The sequence below is a fragment of the Triticum urartu genome, chromosome 5, assembly GCF_003073215.2.
Source record: "Triticum urartu cultivar G1812 chromosome 5, Tu2.1, whole genome shotgun sequence".
NCBI lineage: Eukaryota > Viridiplantae > Streptophyta > Magnoliopsida > Poales > Poaceae > Triticum > Triticum urartu.
In genome coordinates this window covers 565184100-565198773 of record NC_053026.1, presented here as the reverse complement: position 1 = coordinate 565198773, position 14674 = coordinate 565184100, and the positions used below count along the sequence as shown (strand labels likewise).

The 14674-nt window shown below is 42.5% G+C and overlaps 1 long non-coding RNA gene across 1 annotated transcript; it reads left to right on the top strand.

Moving 5' to 3' along the window:
• Window positions 1-8865: 8865 nt before the first annotated feature.
• Window positions 8866-11212, top strand: LOC125510779. The gene is made up of 3 exons (XR_007284738.1): window positions 8866-9311; window positions 9590-9679; window positions 10935-11212. It is a non-coding gene; the product is annotated as an uncharacterized LOC125510779 (long non-coding RNA).
• Window positions 11213-14674: the final 3462 nt, after the last annotated feature.

The window sequence follows — 14674 nt, the reverse complement described above, 5'->3', positions numbered from 1 at the left end:
GCCCCCCCCCCCCCTTTCCTTCCTCTCTTCCTCCTCTTTCCCCTCTCTCCTTGTCCAACTAGGAGTCCTACTCCCGGTGGGAGTAGGACTCCCCTTGGCGCGCCCACCTTGGCTAGCCGCACCCTCCCCCTTGGCTCCTTTATATACAGAGGCAAGGGGGCACCCTAGGACACACAAGTTGATCCACGTGATCGTTCCTTAGCCGTGTGCGGTGCCCCCTGCCACCATATTCCACCTCGGTCATATCGTTGTAGTGCTTAGGCGAAGCCCTGCATCGGTAGAACATCATCATCGTCACCACGCCGTCGTGCTGACGGAACTCACCCCGAAGCTTTGCTGGATCGGAGCCCGGGGATCGTCATCGAGCTGAACGTGTGCTAAGAACTCGGAGGTGCCGGAGTAACGGTGCTTGGATCGGTCGGATCGGGAAGACGTACGACTACTTCCTCTACGTTGCGTCAACGCTTCCGCTGTTGATCTACAAGGGTACGTAGATCACACTCTCCCCTCTCGTTGCTATGCATCACCATGATCTTGCGTGAGCGTAGGAAAATCTTGAAATTACTACGAAACCCAACAAGATGATCGTCGGACACCTGCAATATATCATGTGCTATATGCGTGTAGTGTGCTAGAAGCATGCGGGAACATGAAGAAAATGGCAGAAGGCACGATATAGATCTATGTTCCATGTGTGGGGACCAGACGGAGAAATTCCAAAGATGCTTCTGTCTGGTAAACTATTGGCTAAAAATAACCGGAAGAAATTTAAGCCAATCGCGTGGAGATGGTAGGGGACGATCAGGCTGTTGCGATAGGGTAGCATGTAGGATAAGGAGTTTTTGTTCCTTTACCATCCATTTTTCCATCGATTTTTAGGGTTTTTTCTCACCATTTTGGCATTGCCTTCGCGGGATGCCTCCCCTAATCTGAGACCGAGGATGATAGTGGCAAGGGTGTCCCAATCTTTCGATGAGAATCACACTCTTCCGATTAGGGTGATGAATAACTTTGATGAACCGAATACAAACGTGCAATGACGTTGTGCCTTATCAATTGCTAAACCAATCTTCTGGAGGTTACGGGGAATTGTAAAATCATTTTCATCCCGATAATGAAGGTCTAGTCCCTACAAGCAAAACTATGATAAAAACAATCTGAATATTGCCAATATATAAATGAAGTGTGGACAAAATATGGGGTTTCAAAAGCAGTCTAGGCCTAGTTGTTGGACATGCACGAAGTACACATAGTTACAATGGCTAATTTTAACTAAACAAAACATTAGAGATTGATCTACTTGCAAAGCCTAAGGGGTGACAACCAAGCGGGTGGACGCACATTCCAAGGCAACTAAAACCCGACCCTAGGCCGTACAAGACCCATGGGCCTAGCTGGAGGTGACACATCACCTTTTAAATTGAATTTTGACTCAAATTCTGCAGCAGCATTGCATCGCTTTTGCTCTATCTCCATGCTCGGGAGTAATTTGAAGGTGAATCATATTGTGTTGGAAATTTCACGACATAAAAGTTTCAACAAAAAAGATTCGTCCAATTTGGAGTCCCTATTCAAAAGTTATACCCGTTTGTGAATCTAAGTCCAGAACTTGGGGGACTTGATCTTTAATTTCTTTTGGGCCCAAAGTCATGTTTGAGAATTTATTGTACAATCCAATCATGTCCCTTTGCTTTACCATCACACATGATTTGTACAAAGTGTCCAATACTTTTGCAACTAGACATAAAATAAAAATAGTTGAAATATTTTTGTCCTGGATAACATAAATGAATCATCGCATAATTAGAAATCAACTTTGAAATATACATATGTATACAATATTTTTAGTCGTATCCAACGTAGTATGTCCTCATCAGAGGAATTCTGATCGACCTGCCTCTTCCTGAAAAGTCGAGTCTGTTGCGAGCCTTTTTCTTACACTTGAGACTTTTCTTCACTGGCCAAAAGATAAGATGTGGCTGGATTAAGTAGTTGTCCCTTCTCACAAAAAAAAGTCATACACATCTCAGAACCGATGTCAAAGAAATGATGTTCCCTAAACTAACCAACTGATAATATTATGTTTCACATTTTTTATTGAAAATGATTAAACTCCACAAGAGCATCAACTCGGGCCTCAATGCATTTCAGCGGCTAACCACAGAAGTTGATTAGCGCATATAATAGGGTGTCTCCATTTTATTTATCCTTTCGTGTAGAATAGAAATGATTATTTCAGAAATTGTTGTGAATAGTTGTATCCCTCAGCTTGGATCATTCTCCAGGGCTTGATGAACACCGGGCAAGATCCGACACACTGCCATGGCACAAGTCCTGGACCAGTAGGCATGTTCAGAATTGGAAGGAGCTACCCCTGAAAAAAATGAACGAGTTTGGGATGGCCCTGCGGAAGGAAGACATTCGTGATTGCCATGTGGTAGGGTTTGGTTGGTCAGAGAGCGTAGTGTGGCGCCATCCATGTGACAAAATCACCTGTCGATTAAAGGGGATCGCAATGCGCTGGTTCTGGTATTAAATGTGGTAGAACGGTAAGAGAAAATTGGTACAAAATAAAGTGTGCCTCGGACGATATTTCGAGTGGTTAAATACACAATAGCAGTCACTTTACACACTACCGAATCATATTTGCCTATATCTTTTTTTTGCCAGACATATTCGCTTATATATATCTAGCTATCTCGTATACTTTCCCCGCGCTGTTATGCATCCACTTATTTGTAGACATTTCACACCTCCCTTATCTTGTTCCTGCAGCAATTCTACTCTTTATGTCTCAACACCAATATCTGAGGTGCATGAGTGGACACCTTCGTAGAAATTATCTGAGGTGCATGAGTGGACACCTTCGTAGAAACACCAATATCTATGGCATGTATGATACGTGTAGCCATCTTGCTATATGTTTCTTGATAATTTCTAGCTGTAACTGACGTCTGTCTTATCTCACTTGGGTTCATCCACCTCTGTAGATTCCAACTCCCAGGGACACTTCTCATGGTGAAGCTTCACCAACGGACAATGTTCAGTGATTGCAATCACATGTTTGCGAATGCGTGGCGTCGGGACAGCCAAGTTGCGTATGTGGGTTGTCCTTGGGCGTGCCAAAGCGGTGGCCCGCCAGGACCCCTTGGTGTTGTCCAGCCCGCCGGTTCTTCATTCGAGCAACGTACTAATCTACTATTTCTAAGTAGATGATTTTCACTAACTATAATTCTCTTATGTGCGATCTTTCACCTCAGCAAGTGTGCCATGTCAGCAGCCAGTAACGCTATTTTACAGCCCCATGCAAATCACATGCATATTCTTTGTTCACACGCGGTGCCATGTGGTATGAAACATTTCTAAATTAAAAAAATAGTAGCTTTTGCTTCAGATCATTTTCTTCATACACAACTCATCTGAAATTAATCTGTAAATTCCCGCCGCAACACGCAAAAAAAAATCACCCAGTTAGTCATGTTTTGCGGGACTAGCAGGCCTTCTGCATCCCTATTTGTCCTGATGGACGTGGTCGTGGCTGCCTGACGTCTACTGCATGCTACACTTTATGGTTGAACACTTGGCCATGTTTTCCTGAAAAGAAGAAACACTTGGCCATGTGGTATATGCAGCAATTCCACTCTTTATGTCTCAACGACCGCACCCGTAAGCTAATCAACCATCTTTGTGTGCTTCGTCTGACAAAAATCGAACAACATGTCCATTTGAATAGTGTGCTCGATCTGGTAAGGATTTCTTTTCTTAGGGCAACGCGTCGAACACCCGTGGGCCGGCCTGCCACATGTTTAGGCCGATTATTTTCTTATTTCCCGGTTCTATGAGATGTAGGTCATAGCTCACACCGTCATGGTAGCTATGAGCGAGACCTGCGCTAGTTTTGAGACAGTTTTACAATTTTTGCAGAAAGATTTTATATATACAGTTTTTAAAATTATTCAAATTAAAAATAGGGAAATATTATATTGTGCAGAACAACAAACAAATGTACACGTATTTAAAAATACAAATAAACAACAAACAAATATACAAAAAATATTCATCTCATATTTTTAAAATGTTCCAAAACTCTATCAATTTTTACGAATTTTAATAATGTTAATCAAATTTAAAATGTTCACAAATTTAGAATGTTTTTAAAATCCTATAATAATTAAATAACAAAAGTGCAACTTTTAGAAATTATTCTGAAATTCCAAATAGTCCCTTTTTAAAAATATTTTATTTTATAAAATATTCATGAAATTTTATGACGTTCATTCGTTTTCTGTGAACCCGTTTTTGAGTTGTTACTACCTAATATGTAAATGTTTATTGTGTATTTGAAAAATTCCAACACATATTTATTAAATATTTCCCACGTATTTATAAGAAAATTGTTATTACATTATATAAAAATGTTAATCAGGTATTTAAAAAAATTGTGTGTATAAAATAAATTGAAAATAAAAAAAAGGTAAAAAGGTAAATAAAAAAGAAAGGAAAGACTAGTAGGAAAAGAAAGAAAGAAAGAAAGGAACAAGAAAATGAGATCGGCCACATCCGCACAAGATTTCCTATTTACCACGTCGAATTGTTTTCTTAATACAGTACAAACTTAAACACTCATACATACGCACATAAACTCACTCCTATGAATGCACGCACGCACACCAACCCCTATGAGCATATCCAATAGACTGAGCCGACACATTATCTTGAGATTGACAAAGTCGCCAGAGACGCCTTCATAGTCGACGGGGACGTCTGCTCCCACTGAATACATATTGTGGGAATCTAGAAAAATAGGAGCATCAATGTCAAGTCTAGGATTTAAACTCTGGTAGCCTGAGGATACCACTGTCCTTATAACTATAAAAACGAAAGGTTGGCTCACACGTCGAATTGTTGCTGAAATGCACAGAGATACATAGCGATATCTATTGGGTTGGCCCATCTAGGAGAAAACATACTGCACCACCAGGTTTTGGAAACCTTCTTGAAGGTTTTTTGTTCTCTCAAACTGTTCATTTTTCAAAATGTTCTAAACATTTGAATATATTCCGAAAAAATATTCGAAATTTCATGGTCAAAAGTTTCAAAAACAAATTGTGTTTATAAAAATGGTTTGATCTTTCAAAAAAGTTCAATCTTTTCAGAAAAATCAACAATTTTAAAAATGTTTGGGTTATTTAAAAAGTTTGACAACTGAAAAATAATAATCACTTTTTAGGAAAAATTTCGCATTGTTTAACACTATTTGCGTTTCAAAAAATATTATTTTTAAAAAAATTATAAACTTTAATTTTTGTACATATTATTTAAAAAATCTCTTCTAGAAAATATTCAGATTTTTTGTCAAAAACTTTGCGCCTCGAAAAATGTTTGAAATCTTAAATATTGTTCAGACATTTAAAAAAACGTTTTTTTCCTCCAAAAATGTTCGATTTTTTGGTAGGTCTGTATTGTTTTCTAGGCAAGAATGAAATTTAAAAACCATAAGAAAAAGGAAATGGTACCATGCCTAACCCAATAGCAAACCCGGTTAGATGAGTGGCCTATGTATGTAGCTGACTTTTCACTAAAAAAACTTGTGTAGCTGACTAGGGGTTAGAGTTCATTTACTAAAAAAAGGTGTCAGAGGTTCATGTTTATCTTATGGACTTGTATGCAACTTTGCAAGACAGTACTATATATATATGTATACGGAAGCGGATTTGTAGCACCCGGGTGCTCCACACCCCTATACGAACATTAAATTCAAAAAAATACCAAGAAATTTGAATTCTTTTTTGAGATTTTGGGATAGCAAACTTGGGTTCCTGATCTACTCTCGTGTGAAATTTCGTGAAAATATACCAAGAAACGTATTCGTGGCAAAAAAAAGACAAAAAAAATTCCTATGTATAGAAAAAAAAACTGTTTAGATGGATTTTTGTTCGGACAGTATTTCCTTTGCCACGGATACGTTTTCTGGTATTTTTTCACGAAATTTCACACGGGAGTAGATTGAGAACCCAAGTTTGATATCCCCAAATTTCAGATTTTTTTGAAGTTTTTGATATTTTTTACATTTATTATTTGTATAGGGGTGTGGAGCAACCAGGAGCTCCTGTGTATTTTCCATATGTATACATGCTTTACTCGGTGAGGGACACAACCATCAATCAATGCCCACTAGCACCCCTGCTTGGTGATAACACGACATTAATTCCAGGGGCCGACTACATAGGGTCGTTTCTTGCTTTGTATGCCTTCATCTCTTATATATACATGATGCTCTTGCTCCTGCTTCATTCCCATCCATCTCTTATTTGATTACTCATTTACTCGTCTGCCATATATCTATGAAAGAACGGTGTGTAGGAAGGAGTTCAAATAGATCACTTTCCAACTAATCAGTTAAGCCTTGACACTAAGGCCTAGACAATGTGATGCGTCCTCGATTTCAAACATTGATTCCCCTTGGGAATGAGTGACATTAGGAAGAGATACATGGTGCACGCCCTTACTGCACCATCGTGTCAGATGGTATCAACCAGGTTCCATGTGTGTGGTTGAACAACTACGATACTCTACAGTTCAAAGACGGGCCAGACATTATGAACCCACTTTAGGAAGTCAATCATGTGTACAGCGTCTCTGTGACGATCATTGGCCGGGTTGCAACCTTCTGTCATGGCTTTGCAGGTGTGAGGACTGCGTCTTGTCGTTATCATGTACTCTCTCTATTTCCAAATATTTGTATTTCTAAGTATTTCAAATGGACACAACATATGGATATATGTAGACATATTTTAGAGTGTAGATTAACTCATTTTGCTCTATATGTAGTCACTTGTTGAAATCTCTAAAAAAAACAAACATTTGGAAATGGAGGGAGTACTAGCTAGCTAGTCTCGACATCCTATACTACAGGAACACTGACTGGCCGATGTCTTTTAGATATGCATATTTCTAGAAGTCTAAATGCTGCTTCAACCAATTTGAGTACTTGAGACTTATTTTCACGGCTGGCTAGATTGTAATTAAGACCCGAGCTTCCTTCACTAGTCAAAGTTAAGAAGACTGATGTGACCCGACGAAGTAGTTGCCGCTTCTCAGGGAAAGGTAATAGCTTGAGCAATATCCGAATCGAAACAGAGCAAGGATGGTGAGGAACTAAAACTAACCAGTTGAAAAAATTGAACTCACCACAAATTCATCATCAACAATTGGGTATTTTTTCCGAATGTGAACGACTAATCACATAAGCGCATATAATAGTTATGTTCTTTCTTGTGTTTTCCAAAGAAAACAAAAAAATAGAAATTCATATTATTTCAAAGATTATTGTGAATAATCAGATGTCTCCAAATGTTGAGTAATTAATCAGTTCCGTCAACTCATAGTTTTTGGGATCTTATAATTCGACAAATAGGGTGATGTCCTAAAAAGAGCTAGATTTCCTAAGAAAAATGATTTGTTTGCATTGAGCTAGAACAATACCAAAACTATAAATATTTAGTTCCTCTATAGTGGTGTCCTTTCAACTGAAGATGGTTTAGCTAAACGCAACTGTAATGGTAGTAAATTTTGTGCATTCTCCAATCAAGAGAAGGCTATTCAACATATCTTCCTTGATTGCCACTTACGTATTATGGCTTCGTTTATGTTTCAGATAAGCATTTGGATTTAACTCATCCTCAATCATTCTCACATATGTTTGGGAATCAGATACATGTGATTTCACTTGCCCTACACTTATATTTGTTTGGCAGGGTTATCACATTATGGCGGTAAATTTGGCTATGCCGTAATTATGTCCCTTCACAAGAAGAGAATTTTGTTTTGGATAATCTATATGATGCTTCTATGTCCGTATTTTGTTTTTGTCGACACCCCTCTCTTTAAGCATATGGACATGTTTTTCGATTTTGGTTTTTGCTTGAGAACAAGCGAGATCTAAGCTTGGGGAGTTGTTACGTCCATTTTGCATCATGTTTTCCTACTGTTATTTATGATGTTTTTATGCATAATATTGCTTTTTGCAGTAACTGTAATGTTTTTCTCTCATAATATGCAAAGTACACACAAAGAAGGAGAATTCCGGCAGCTGGTAATCTGGACCTCGAAAACTACGTCAGACTACCTATTCTGCACAACTCCAAACAAGCTGATACTTTACGAAGATATTTTATGGAATATTTAAGAGATATTGGAGCCAATAAGTATCAGAGGGGGCCCTCCAGGTGGGCACAACCCACCTGGGCGCGCCAGGGAGCCCAGGCGCACCCTGGTGGGTTGTGCTCACCCAGATCCACCTCTGGTGCCCATCTTCTGATATATATAAATCATTTTGACCTAGAAAAAAAAATAAGAAAAGGACTTTCGGGACAGAGCGTCGCCGTCTCGAGGTGGGACTTGGGCAGGAGCACTTTTGCTCTCCGACGGAGCCATTTCACTGAGGGAACTTCCCTCCCGGAGGAGAAAATCATTGTCTTTATTATCACCAACAACTCTCCCATCTCACTACTAGGAAAAGCTTATAGACAGACGCTTACTAGTAGCGAGGGTTTATACCCTTCGCTATTGCTACTTACTAGTAGTGCGGGTTTTTACCCCTCGCTACTACTAAGTTGATAGTAATAACATGAATTTTTAACCCTCGCTACTACTAAGCGGTCTCTACCGTGTCCCCCGAGACATACCATAGTAGTAGTAAGGGATATAAAACCACGCTACTACTAAGTTGATAGTAGTAGCGCGGTGTATAAACTCAAGTTACTACTATGTGGTCTGCATCGTGCCTCCCGCGACAGGCCGTAGTAGCAGCTTGGGGTATAAACACAGCTCTACAACTATAGAACCACACACGTAGCTCGTGGAGGCACCGTTACCAGCAAGTTCCCCTCCGCCTCGCCTGACCACTCCGCCCGCTATTCCTCTCCCTTTTCCCAAATCCCCGGCGCCGCCGCCCGCCGTCCACACCAAGCACCACCCGTCCGCCACCGCCACCGCCTCCCTCTGCCTCTCAACCCGCACGGGCCACCTCCCCCAGCGCCCCGTCCCCCTCGCCGTCTCCTCCGGCGAACGGGGTCGGCCCCGCGGCGCCGACGCGGGGCGATGTGTACCTGGGGCGGCAGCTCGTGGCCGCGGCCGCGATGGGTGCCCGCACGTGTGCGCCGGAGGAGGACGCTGAGAGGCGCCGCCGCCGCAAGGAGAAGCGGAGGGCCCTGGCCAAGAAGACGCCCTCCGGCGTCGGCTGCGGCGCCCCGCTGCACACCGGTGAGGAGGGGTCCCCCGGCCACGTCGAGCCCGCCACCTACGACCTGGTAAGCAGGCGCATCCACGGGCTCAGCTCGCTGCCATTTTCAGTGTGTTCATCGGCTTATCAGAGCATGGACTAACATGACATGATGTGGGAGGAGTAAAAAAAATTTCCCGTTCGCCCGTCGTCGCTGTCAGCAGTGAAAATTCGATGCCAAATCACACCTGGTGGCTGATGTAGTGTCTGCACAGGAAATGAAATTCTAAAGTGGTAATTTGTTTATCTTGACTGTATGATTGCTGGACATGACAACATTGTCTTGTTTGTATCCTGTGTGAGCAGAAGAAGAGGCACAACCAACTGAAGACCGTGCTATGCGGGCGGTGCAAGCTACTGTCGCACGGAAGGTGTTTGACAAAATGACCAAGTAAGGTAAGAGTGGCTTTCATAGTTCTAGTACTACTTGGTGTTTTTGTTTCTCTCTGTAATGTACTAATGTGAGTCTAACATTTCCCTAAAGAAAGAAAGCTTCAACTTCACCGTGGCACTCACCACTAACTACCTACCTTGTCCTGTCACGTAACTGAATATAGGGTCAGTTGATGCCAAAGTGATTGAACAGTTAGAATACAGCTGCATTGTAGTGAAAAACACACTAATTTGCTATGCAGTTTATGTTTTTTGCATTACACAACCCTAAGATTTTAATTCAGAAGTAAAAGTCAGTTTCAATTACAGGACGTATCACACAAGGACGTGCATCATTGTCCACGACACCATACATCTGAAAATAAGCCATAGGTCAGTAAAAGAATACAAGGCCGCAGTCTAGTCAATTATAGACAAAACAAGAAGCAAATCTAATTTTAACACTGTTGGTACAGGGAGAGAGAGAAAGATATGTTTCCTGTGGATCAAGAGCTCGCTCTGGGAAAGGGCACAGTCCCATGTAGCAATTTCCTTCCCCATGGTACTCACGAAGCCTACTGCCTTTTTTTAAGAAAAAGAAGCAAGCACGATGCATAGATCAGATTATCAAGGGAACAATGATCCCTTTGCCAATATATGCTTCCAATGGATAGATGGATACGATACTACTAATCAAAAAGAGAATGAGAGAGCACATTAGTTTGATATGACAAAACCAGTCCTGGATATGGTCATGGAACTATGTTTTGACTATAGCAGGGAAAGTAGTAGCCACTCCTCTTTGCACGGGACATAGAGTTTCAGTATTTTTTACAAAAAAGTATCATGGACACTAAAGCAAGTATTGAAGATGCTTTTCTGAAATTCATCTACATAAACTTCAGACTTGTAGATGGGAGTTAATTTTAGTGATCTGAATTAAACTGTCCTTTGTAAATTTCGCAATGGAGTTGGAATGCCCTTCGTTATCCTTATCTGGAACAAGTCAGAACCATGATACCTAAGAAATTGTGCTCTAGGCTTTTGTCATGTGGTTTGTACTGAAACTTACAAGTCAGAACCATGATACCTAAGAAATTGTGCTCTATGCTTAGGGGATTGGGGGAGGGATGCGGCGAGAGAGACGGTATTGGGGGAGAAGCACATAATGTCTACTGAAATTTAATTTTATTTATTCCCGTAGCTACTGTACATCACAACATGCAAGGAAATATATGTCTGCTGAAATTTTATTTTATTTGTTCTTTGCTCTTTACAGAAATCTTGGATTCATAAATGGGAGAAGCACATAAGGGAGAAGAAGATGATTGCAAGGATGGAGAGGGAGCAAATCATTTGGAGGGATAGAATGCCACAGTTTGGCGTTTTTATGCATTTTTGTTTGCTTTCAACTGTGTTTGCACTAGCTGGGACTATAGATTGGTGCTTGTGGGTAACTAGTAGTGTTGATTACATCTTGTAGTTGATTACTATAAGGTTTATTTGGTGGAAGATTATATGTTCAGATTCAATATGCTATTTAATACCCCTTTGATCTTGAGCATGATTATCATTTGTGAGTAGTTACTTTTGTTCTTGATGTCACGGGAGAAATCATGTTGCAAGTAATCATGTGAACTTGATATGTGTTTGATATTTTGATAATATGTATGTTGTGATTAACTTAGTGGTGTCATGTGAACGTCGACTACATGACACTTCATCATATTTGGGCCTAAAAGAATGCATTATGAATTAGTTATTAGATGATGGGTTGCGAGAGTGACAGAAGCTTAAACCTTAGTTTATGCGCTATTCCGTAAGGGACCAATTGGATCCAAAAGTTTAATGCCATGCTTAGAATTTATTCTTAATACTTTTCTCGTAGTTACGGATGCTTGTGTGAGGCTTAATCATAAGTAGGAGGTTTGTTCAAGTAAGAACAACACCTAAGCACAGGTCCACCCATATATCAAATTATCAAAGTAGCGAACACAAATTGAATCAACATGGTGAAAGTGACTAGATGAAATTTCCGTGTACCATCAAGAATGATTTTCTTACTATAAGAGACCGTTTTGGCCTGTCATTTGCCTCAAAAGGATTGGTCTACCTTGCTGCACTTCTGTTACTATTATCGTTACTTGCTCGTTACAAATTATCTTGCTACCAAACTACTCTATTACTTACAATTTCAGCACTTGTAGGCATTGCCTTGCTGAAAATCACTTGTCATTTCTTTCTGCTCCTCGTTGGGTTCGACACTCTTACGTATCGAAAAGAGCTACAATTGATCCCCTATACTTGTGGGTCATTAGCAATCATGCATATATGAGATCAAACAAGACTCAAATAACTTTCATTGATAAAAAGATAGATCTGATCATAAACTCAAAATTCATCAGATCCCAACAAACACATCGCAAAAAGAGTTACATCATATGGATCTCCAAGAGACCATTGTATCGATAATCAAAAGAGAGATGGGAAACCATCTAGCTACTAACTACGGACCTGTAGGTCTACGAAGAACTACTCACGCATCATCGGAGAGGCACCAATGGACATGATGAACCCCTCTGTGATGGTATCTAGATTGGATCTGTGGTTTCTGGAACTTGCGGAGGCTGGAATTGATGTTTCGTCGACTCCCCTAGGGTTTTTAAAATATTGGGGTATTTATAGAGCAAAGAGGTTGTTCGGGAGGCATCCTAGGTGGGCACAACCCACCAGGTCGCGCCTGGGCCTCCAGGCGCGCCCTGGTGGGTTGTACTCCCCTCGGAGCACCCCCCCAGGTGCTTCTCCGGCCCACTGGATGTCTTCTGGTTCAAAAAAAATTCACAAAAAGTTTCGCTGCGTTTGGACTCCGTTTGGTATTGATTTCATGCGATGTAAAAAACATGCAGAAAACAGCAATTCGCACTTGGCACTATGTCAATAGGTTAGTACCAAAAATGATATAAAATGATTATAAAACATCCAAGAATGATAATATAACAATATGGACAATAAAAAAATTATAGATACGTTGGAGACGTATCAGAGCAGTTATGGAAGTTGGATATCTTCTAAAATGCATAATTGTGGTTCTTGTTTTCTTTGCTCTTGCTATTCTAGCAAAGATTTGGTGAATTCTTATGTATCCAATGTCGTTGAAAAAGCAAAGAAATGTATTTTCTTGTGTCAAATTGAATTGCAAATTCCAGATTTGCGGGCCGGCGGGAGCGACGCCCGAGCAGACCCCACAAAGCCGACCCGTAAAATAGCATATTCCATGAACCGCAAAGCAGACTCTGCGGCCGCCCGTGCCGGCCAGCAAAGCGGTTTTTCCATGAATCGCAAACATGTTTTGCGGGTCGGCGTTATACGGGGTCTGCTAGAGATGCTCTTACATCCTCTTCCCCCGACGAGACGGCTTCCATCCCATTCCATGGCGGCGCACCCTCCACGCTGGCAGCTTCCCTCTCCCTCTAATCCTTGCTCCACCGCCCTCCCTTAGGACCCTCGCCATGACCGTGCACTCCTAGCTCCCTGCCACGGTAGAGACCTCCACTGCTCGACCCTGCTGGATCCGCCCATCGCTGGTTCCCTCGCCACCGTCACTCTCCCGTCACAGCCGCCGTCCACTGCTCCGCCACCATCAGTGAGTAGGGCGAGATGATGGCCAGCCCCCGCCGTTGCTGCCCCTACTCGCCTGCGTCCGGGCCACTGGACGACGGCGACCTCCTTCGCGAGATCCTCCTCCGCCTCCCTCCCTTACCATCCTCCCTCCCCCGCGCCGCCCTCGTCTGGAAGCGTTGGCGCCGCCTCGCCTCCGACCCGGCCTTCTCCAAGCGCTTTCGCATCCACCACCGTCACAATCCCGCCCTCCTCGGTTTGTTCGGTAGTCATCCCGGCGCCCCCTTCGAACCTACTCTGCAAGCGCCCAATCATGTCCCGCCCGACCGCTTCTCCTTCAAGTCCGACCACCACGGCGCCCGCTATAGCTTCCGGTTCCTTGGATGCCGCCATGGCCTCGTATTAGCCTTGGACCACAGGCTGATCCGTCTCCTTGTGTGGGACCCCGTCACCGGCGACTAACGCAGCATGGTCGTTCCCCCGCGGTTCCATCCCAAGGACACCGATTCCTTGTTTGGACCACGGGCCACCGACATCAACGGGGCGGTGCTTCGTGCTGCCGGAAACGTCCACCACTTCCTGGTGGTCTTGCTAACGGCGGACGACGGCCACAAATGACAAAGACAAGCTTTGGCCCGCGTTTACTCGTCGGAGACTGGCGTGGGGCAAGGTCATCTCAACATCCATTGCTTTCAAGGTTATTAACTTCTTTCCCCGCAGAGTTTCTAAGGAGCGTGTTGTGTTGGTTGGGGGTTCCCTTTACTAGACACTTAGGATGCGTTTGGTTGAAGGTGTGGTATAAATGGTTTGGGACCGTCCAATTTTTTTGGGATTGGACCATTCAATTCATGTATTTGGCTGAATATAAGAGATGAGCTAATTATTTAGGACGGGACCACCAGTCATGCTCACATGGTCATGCATGCAAAGGGTGGCCATTTGATTCGACTATATTTTTTGGGTGGAACGGTTCAGCATCTTGGAGGCATATTCTCTTTTTTTGACTCAAACCATTCAAGTGCTTTATAACCAAACATGTCCATTTTTTGGATGATCCCAACCCATCTGTGGCCACCCTTGCAACCAAACACACCCTTACCGGGGTTCCAAGACACGGCTTAAGATTTATTTTTCTCGAGTTTGATTTGGGGAGAGACAAGCTAGATTTGGTACAGGTGCCACAGTTGGTGGGTGAATGTTATAAAATGACTGCCGTGCGGGAAGATGGCGGTGGGCTAGGTTTGCTCGCCGTGTCACACTTCACTGCTAAATTATGGAAGAGGGAGGCAGATCTGATGGTGTTGCCTCATGGGAGTTGCAAAGAACTATTGATCTGAATAAGCTTCTATCTCTGAACTTAGAGAAGGGCCACAGGATGACACTATGATTTGCCGATGACAA